This window comes from Pistacia vera, unplaced genomic scaffold, assembly GCF_008641045.1.
Source record: "Pistacia vera cultivar Batoury unplaced genomic scaffold, PisVer_v2 Contig676, whole genome shotgun sequence".
NCBI classification, from domain to species: domain Eukaryota; kingdom Viridiplantae; phylum Streptophyta; class Magnoliopsida; order Sapindales; family Anacardiaceae; genus Pistacia; species Pistacia vera.
The window spans coordinates 610142-619325 of NW_022196530.1; the positions used below are offsets into that span (position 1 = coordinate 610142).

The window sequence follows — 9184 nt, forward strand, 5'->3', positions numbered from 1 at the left end:
GGGAAATAAATTGAGACGAAATTAAGACAATCAGAACAATCAAAAAAGGGAGATTCATAAATATATAACCTTTTCTACAAGAAGACTCTTGCACAAAATACAAAGCTACAATGAAAAGTTCTACAATATGCTTCTAAAACTGATTCAATTAATGTTCAGTAGGCAAAGTTGGGTTTATGTTAATGTGTTCGCATTTTGTAGCATCTGTAGCACAACATTCATCTTTGGCCTTCCTTCTGGTAAGACACTAACACAAGCAATAGCAACCTCAAGGACTGCAAGCATCTGGTTTTTGATAGCAAGTGAAATTGCGTAGATATTAACATCAAATATCTCATCCCTTTTATCTTCATGTTCCCAGTTGTGTAACACCAACTTGGCTAACTCAGTACCCTCGCTAATTGGAAGTCCTTCTGGTCAGCAACTCCAGGAGAATAACTCCAAGCTTAAACGTTCCCAACCGCTGTTACTCTCACGTGTAGGCCATACTCTGCAATTATTCTCATAACAGACCTTAGAAAGCTAAAACAGAAAATTGAATCTATCTGATTGCAGATTAATGAATGATGAAAGATCTGAGTAATGAGATCCAATGGTAGTATCCTGAAGGTGATGCTAATATGCCTATTACCTTTTTCAGATTTGAGACGGGTTTAGGATTTCTAAATCGTAGGTTATGTGCTAAATTATGCATCAAATGTACATGCGTACAAAATGTATATGATAGCCATGTGCCTAGAATTTTCGTAAATGTAAAATCTATACCTGGTTTGAGCAATTCTTTACCTACAAAGCAAGAGAGAGAGTTTACCTGGAGGATAATACCACAAGCCAGCAACCGTAGAAAGACTCCAGTCCTCTTTGAGGGTCAATCACTTTGCAGAGTTCAATGTCCTCCAAGTTGTGGCTCTTTCAGTGACTTAAGCATAAGTTTTATACTTGAAATCAGGAGGAGATTGGACCAGAGGTGCATCCATTCAAAAGCAAGACCCTGGCTATCCTACTGCTACACTGTAACGGCTTTCCCAATCCATACTACTTCCATTGCTACTGTGAAGAATGTCGAAAAGGGTCATGTTTGGGCATATTCATAAATGATACCCCTGTCCTTAGTCAATGCAAAGCCAAAGAGTCATGACATTTGAATGGTTCAGCTTCCCTATATCCTAGCTCTGCCGAATTTCTCATTCTGGAATTCTTATCACTCCGGTTCGCTTCTTAATGAAGTAGCTCTTTCCGATGCAGTATGGATTGTTATAGTTGAGAACTTAGTTTTCAGGAAAAGTCAATGGATTAGCTATTGTTTCCATGGCTTTGGTGAAGGAAATATTTGATTTGTGGATTCATTTTCCGTCAGAATTGCTCAGGATGATCCAAGAAAGTAGAAACATCTTGGAATTGATAGATAAATGATATTTACCCTAGCGGCAAGGACACCAGCGGCAAGGGCAGTATTATTGAAACGCAACTGGCATTTTTTTCTTTGCCAGTTCCGGAAAGTGTTTGGTGCGGTATGAGGTTCGGATTTCCACTTATATTGACCGAAACAAAGAGGGTAAACTTAGGAACAATTCCTACCTGTTATTAGAAAGAATAACTGCGTCAGGGTGGCATTTGAGTGAAAAAAACAGGAATCTTGGCTAGAAAGGCTGTGGGATAGATCCTTCAAAGAGATTGCTGCTCAGATTCAAAGCAATCTCCTCACTGGCAACGTGGAATCGGCCCTTAGCTGATTTTTCCCAATTGGAGTTCTGCAAAGAATTCATTTCCTGATAGAGTCAGGTAGGACCACTGAGACAGTTGTGTTGTAAGTTCAGTTTGTAACTCTTGCAATTGGAAAAGGAAGCATTTATTAACCAGTCAACGATTCCAGCTAATGTTTTTAGACAAATTCTTTAGCAGGGAAAACGAATAGGGATGTCTCCACTCAGGTGTTGAGTTGAAGCTCTAACTTGAAAACTTCTGAGATTACCCAATTGTGCCGGCAATGAACCATTCAGTTTATTCTGACCAGTTTAACTGCGTCAAAGTTTGGCAATCACCCAATTCTGGAGGTATCATTCCAGTGAAGCTATTGTCCAGCTCCAAGCAAGTCATTTTCCAGAGTTGCAAAATTCACCGAAGGTATCACACCATTGAGTGAATCTTCCCAATCTCAACTGACCAAGCTTGGAGACATTTATCAGGTATTGAACCCTCTGCAAATATAAGACAAACCACCGTCTCAAATTTGTAAATGACAAAGGTCTTCTAGAATAGACCCTGTCAACTTGTTGTAACTAAAATCTAAATTCTTCACATATCTTGTGAGTCCACCAGGAATGAACCACTAAAATTGTTTTGACTGGCTGCAAAACGCGACGGGTTAATATACTGGAAAGGTTTGTTGGAATTCCACCATTTAAATTATTCTCAGAGAGAATTAGAACTTCCAGGTTTGTGAGTTCTCCAATTCTATTGGATAGACCCCAAAGATAATTGACACTAAAGTCAACAAAGGTCAATTCCATAATCTGCAATTTTTTCAGTATTTCACATAAAAGAGATTTCCATAAACACAAGTTGCTCTAAAGCCTTAGATTTTCCAAGGTGGCTAGGAATAGAACCTTCAAAACAAGTGTGACTAAGATTCAAACTTTTGAGATTAACTAATTCATCCAACAGTAAACTAATGTCTCCAGTCAGTCTACTATTGTAAGATAAATCCAAGAACTCTAATCCGACAAAACTATAAAAGCTAGTTAAATTACCAGACAACCAATTCTTGCTCAAATTCAATGACTTTAGCCCATGAATCCCCCTCCACAGTCTTTGAACTCAGAAATTGAACTCAAAGAGCTGTTAAAGATCAAGTGAATGCAAAGAACTAATCTCACAAACAACAGGCAAATTATATGTAGAGAGTGCAAACCCAGATAAAGAAAGTTGCGTTATCAAGGAACTCTTACTGAAAGTAGCTCCCTTCCACAAACATGGGTTTGGCTGTTTTGCAACATCCCATACTAAAGTTGAATTGTTAAGTTGCTGAGAGAGAGTGATCATGGTGGTTGTTTGGTCAGATGGTAGTTGAGAGAATGCTAAAGGGTGTAGTAAAATGAAGAAACAAAAGAACAAAGAGGTTGTGGTGCCATGCATATGGTGCCTCATTTGAGCTGATGGGCCAGAAGAGAATATGAATATTTGTTTAATTTTGCTGAGTTAGTTTAGTTTCAAGTGAGGAGGAGACAAAGAAGTATTGGTTTGGTTGATTCTTCTGTGGGAAATTTTTCAAAAATTTTGTTGGGAGTGGAATTTTTAGGCTGGAGAGACTTTGATACTACAAAACAGAGTTCAAAAGACTTGACTGACAGTAGCTGTATTACTTTTCTTATACTTAATTTTTGTGGACTTTTGACCAGCCATACTTTTGAACTAACAAACAACCACACACCCTGACTTTTATCAAGTAAAGAACAAGGGTCTTGTTAGTTTTGCTGGAGAATACAAAGAAAATATTGAACAAAGAGAGAAATACGTTAAGTGTCTTGTTGTTTTGTTTTCAACCATACAGAACCTTGAACTTGTCCCTGCCACTTTATCCCTCACTTAAACCAAGTAGTTACACAGACAAAAGGGTAAAAGCAAACCTATACTGTTGGGACCAAAATCACCAGGGGCCTCAGGCTTCAACGTAACCTGTATGTACAAATACTGGTTATCCCAAGTTGAAATGGGCTTTTATTATCTATCCAAATTTGATGTGAAGATTACTTATCACTCCGGTTCAGCTTCTTAATGAAGTAGCTCTTTCCGGATGGCATGATGGATTTGTAATAGGTTGAGAACTTAGTTTTCAGGAAAATGTTCAATGGATTAGCTATTGTTTCCATGGCTTTGGTGAAGGAAATATTTGATTTGTGGATTTCATTTTCCGTCAGAAAATTGCTCAGGATGATCCAAGAAAAGTAGAAACATCTTGGAATTGATAGATAAATGAATATGATTACCCTAGCGGCAAGGACACCAGCGGCAAGGGCAGTAATTATTGAAACAGCAACTGGCATTTTTTTCTTTGCCAGTTCCGGGAAAGTGTTTGGTGCAGGTATGAGGTTCGGATTTCCACTTATATTGACCGAAACAAAGAGGGTAAACTTAGGAACAATTCCTGACAACTGATTATTAGAAAGAATTAACTGCGTCAGGGTTGGCATTTGAGTGAAAAAAAAACAGGAATCTTTGGCTAGAAAGGCTGTGTGGGATAGATCCTTCAAAGAGATTGCTGCTCAGATTCAAAGCAATCTGCAATTTCACTGGCAACGATGGAATTCGGCCACTTAGCTGATTTTCTCCAAGTTGGAGTTCTGTCAAAGAATTCATGTTCCTGATAGAGTCAGGTATGGAACCACTGAGACAGTTGTGTTGTAAGTTCAAGTTTGTAAGCTCTTGCAAGTTGGAAAAGGAAGCAGTTATTAAACCAGTCAACGAATTCCAGCTAATGTTTAATTGAGACAAATTCTTTAGCAGGGAAAACTGAATAGGGATGTCTCCACTCAGGTTGTTGAGTTGAAGCTTCATAACTTGAAAACTTCTGAGATTACCCAATTGTGCCGGCAATGAACCATTCAGTTTATTCTGACCAAGTTTAACTGCGTCAAAGTTTGGCAATCACCCAATTCTGGAGGTATCATTCCAGTGAAGCTATTGTTGTCCAGCTCCAAGCAAGTCAATTTTTCCAGAGTTGCAAAATTCACCGAAGGTATCACACCATTGAGTGAATTGCTTCCCAATCTCAACCTGACCAAGCTTGGAGACATTTTATCAGGTATTGAACCCTCTAGCAAATTATAAGACAAATCCACCGTCTGCAAATTTGTAAATGACAAAAGGTCTTCTAGAATAGACCCTGTCAACTTGTTGTAACTAAAATCTAAATTCTTCACATATCTTGTGAGTCCACCAGGAATTGAACCACTAAAATTGTTATGACTGGCTGCAAAACGCGACAGGGTTGATATACTGGAAAGGTTTGTTGGAATTCCACCATTTAAATTATTCTCAGAGAGAATTAGAACTTCCAGGTTTGTGAGTTCTCCAATTCTATTGGGAATAGACCCCGAAAGATAATTGACACTAAAGTCAACAAAGGTCAAATTCCCATAATCTGCAATTTTTTCAGGTATTTCACCATAAAAAGATTTCCGATAAAGCACAAGTTGCTCTAAAGCCTTAGATTTTCCAAGGTGGCTAGGAATAGAACCTTCAAAACAAGTGTGACTAAGATTCAAACTTTTGAGATTAATAATTCATCCACAGTAAACTAATGTCTCAGTCAGTCTACTATTGTAAGATAATCCAAGAACTCTAATCCGACAAAACTATAAAAGCTAGTTAATTACCAGACAACCAATTCTTGCTCAAATTCAATGACTTTAGCCCATGAATCCCCCTCCACAGTCTTTGAACTCAGAAATTGAACTCAAAGAGCTGTTAAAGATCAAGTGATGCAAAGAACAATCCACAAACAACAGGCAAATTATATGTAGAGAGTGCAAACCCAGATAAAGAAAGTTGCGTTATCAAGGAACTCTTACTGAAAGTAGCTCCCTTCCACAAACATGGGTTTGGCTGTTTTGCAACATCCCATACTAAGTTGAATTGTTAAGTTGCTGAGAGAGAGTGATCATGTGTGGTTGTTGGTCAGATGGTAGTTGAGAGAGAATGTAAAGGGTTGTGTAAATGAAGAAACAAAGAACAAAGAGGTTGTGGTGCCATGCATATGGTGCCTCATTTGAGCTGATGGGCAGAAGAGAATATGAATTTTGTTTAATTTTGCTGAGTTAGTTTAGTTTCAAGTGAGGAGGAGACAAAGAAGTATTGGTTTGGTTGATCTTCTGTGGGAATTTTTCAAAAATTTTGTTGGAGTGGAATTTTAGGCTGGGAGACTTGATACTAAAAAACAGAGTTCAAAAGATCGACTGACAGTAGCTGTATTACTTTTCTTATACTTAATTTTGTGGACTTTGACCAGCCATACTTTTGAACTAACAAACAACCACACACCCCGACTTTTATCAAGTAAAGAACAAGGGTCTTGTTAGTTTTTGCTGGAGAATACAAAGAAAATATTGAACAAAGAGAGAATACGTTAAGTGTCTTGTTGTTTTGTTTTCAACCATACAGAACCTTGAACTTGTCCCGTCCACTTTATCCCTCACTTAACCAAGTAGTTACACACAGACAAAGGGTAAAAGCAAACCTATACTGTTGGGACCAAAATCACCAGGGGCCTCAGGCTTCAACGTAACCTGTATGTACAAATACTGGTTATCCCAAGTTGAAATGGGCTTTTATTATCTATCCAATTTGAGTGAAGTTAAGTGGACAAGCCTCAACAAGCTAAAATGCTGCTAATCCAATTCGGGTTTTTGAATGCGAATCATCTCTGGTTTTGAATGTTCTCGTTAGTCGTTACTATGAAGAATGCTTTGGTTTTGGAGAGTAATGTATGTTTACAATCTCTTATCATAACTTTCTCTCACAGCTTTGTATGACAGTTCGTGATTGGTCAATCATAATTTTATCAAGTGAGATCTATTACAAGCTATCATGTTAAGGTTCTGAGAAGAAGTTGTAAGCAGGTAGCATTACTCTGGTTTTGAATGGTTTTGGTTGAGAGCTATCTATCAAAGTCGCATTTATTATGCAACAACGGTTTCAGAAATTGATCATATAGATGCAGAGTAGCTTATTTTTATTCATAAACTGTGGTAAAGGGACACACACTCACATATGTGACATTTCCCCATACCTCCTTGATCTAGGAAACTACAAATTAGAAACCTCAATTTTTGTTGAAGAAGCTACGATAACAAGTTTCTGTGTATTAAGGCCACAATGGAAGGGTTGCAGCCTCCAGCATGACACCGCCTTCTTTGATCTCACGTCTAACTGTAAGGATTATCTAATTGGCTATGTAAAAAGATTTAAATACCATTGGCACAAGCAGTCCAATTGAAGGAAGCCTTTTGATGTCAAATTTAGCGTATTGTGGACATTCACATCAATTAGGCAATTAAACACTAGAAACCACTATTCATGATTAGTAAACTGCAAAACTCAATTACTGAGCGAGGAAGATTTTTACTACATTATTTCTGGAGATAAATCAAGCACTATATCATCATCGACAATAAATGATGTAAACATATACATTCATTTCAGTGAGAAAATTTCACAAGCAAGTGGTAACTAACTGACAGAAATAATCTCTTCTTTCCTTCTCTTCATTTTTTACGGCCTTGTACACGTTGGCGCGCATAGTTTCAATAACTGCAATAGCCTGATCAAAACAATAGACTTAACAGAGATCCCAAATCTTGTGGAGTTGACTCTTAGGGATGTTAGGGTTGTGTGAGATTCATCCATCTTACTAGTTCATAAAATTATTAAACCGATGGATTTGGAAGACTGTTCAAGTCTTCAGGCTCTTCCTAGCAGTTTCATATGGAATCTCTTGAAATTCTCTCTTTTCGGTTGCTAAAAACTTAAGAAGTTTCAAGAGATTGCAGTATGGGATGTCTCTTCAAGTTTTCTTAAATGAAACTGCCTCTGTCAGTCGAGCTCCTGGAGAACTGGATACCAGCATTTGATGAGATGCAAAAATCTTTTGAGTCTTCCAAGTACTATAAATGGCTTGAAATCTCTTGAAGTTCTTCGTCTCATTGGTTGCTCCCAACTGGAGTGCCAGAGACTTTGGGGCAACTGAAAGTTTGACAATCTTTATTTAAGTGAGACAGCCATCGCCTCCAAATTCTTCATGAAGAATCTTTCAGAATTATATTTTTCTGGATGCAAAGGATCACCATCAAAATCATTTGTTAAGAAAAGTTCAATCCATGTCTTTCATATACTTCTTCATCAGCTAATTGTGTTCTTTTCGAACTTGAATCTTATTGTTGTAATCTTTGGGAAGGAGCAATAACAATTATTTGCTTCGAAACTTAATCCCTTGGAGGATTTAGATCTAAGCCAAAATAATTTTGTTTCGCTACCTGCTCCATCAATCGTCTTTCTAAGCTTTGGTTCTTAAGTTGAACTATTGCATGAAGCTTCAAATTCGCCAGAACTTCCTCCCAATCTAGATAGACTTGATGAACGGTTTGGTTTCACTGGAAACATTACCTAATTCATTAAGATTATACGACCAAATTTTTCAAATAATTCATCTATGCATAGGAAGAAATTGCAAGGTAGCAACGACCTATTTTCATTTTAAAGGAATACCTTAAGTCTGTCATTTTCTATCTCTTCCTTGAAATAAATTCTTTTCTGTCCGAACTTTTGTAAGCTTTAAAATAAATTGTTTCATGTGTAAATTTTTATTTACAGGTAAGGAGCAATGGAAGCGGTAATAAATTTAGCATGGCTGTTTCAGGAATTAAAGCTCCAGACTGGTTCAAACATAAACGTGATGGTTATTCAATAATAGTAGAAAAATCTCAAAATTTGAACAATAATAATAAGAAGTTGCTGGGATATATTGTGTTCAAAATTTTCGTTCCAGAAGTTTGAGTTTGATCCTCCTCTCACTGGCTCTACCCCGTGGCTTACTTTGCGTATGTTGAGCTTCTCATAATATGCTAGCGAATTCTCTATATGAAACGCGAATTTCTTGCAAAGATTGTGAAGTTGGTCAGCCTGCATTCCATCATCTTTGGGTATGCTATTTGTCTCATGATAATCCAAAGTTTTGTATTTACTCATTGTGGAAGCGCGATTTAATTTGTTTGTGAGAGGGGTTGGAGTTCATCCTTTATATGAGAATGAAGATTTTGGTGAGTTAAATTGATCAGGACTTTGTTAATTCAAGGCTTTGTTAAGCAGTAAACGTTCCCAGCTGTTGCAACCCCTGTCATGTACATGATGACTACCTTGTACAGTGAGAATATTTCTCTTCTTGTACTTTCTAGTAGTTTGCAGTAGTGCATATAAACACAGTCCTGTGTAGAGTGCAACTCAGATCTCTGTTTAAGAATATAGTTTAATACAATTTATATGAATATTTAATTTTGTTTTCTACTATTATTTTCTAGTACTTTGGATTATTCGAAGAAAGTAGGAACATAAAATATGATTGTGATTATCCCAGCAGCAAGAACACTAGCGGCAAAGGCCATACTTATTACAACAGCAACTGCCATCCTCC

At 37.3% G+C, this 9184-nt stretch overlaps 1 pseudogene; it reads right to left on the reverse strand.

Annotated features, from left to right (window-relative positions):
• Positions 1-174: 174 nt before the first annotated feature.
• Positions 175-8742, reverse strand: LOC116113249 (annotated as a pseudogene).
• Positions 8743-9184: the final 442 nt, after the last annotated feature.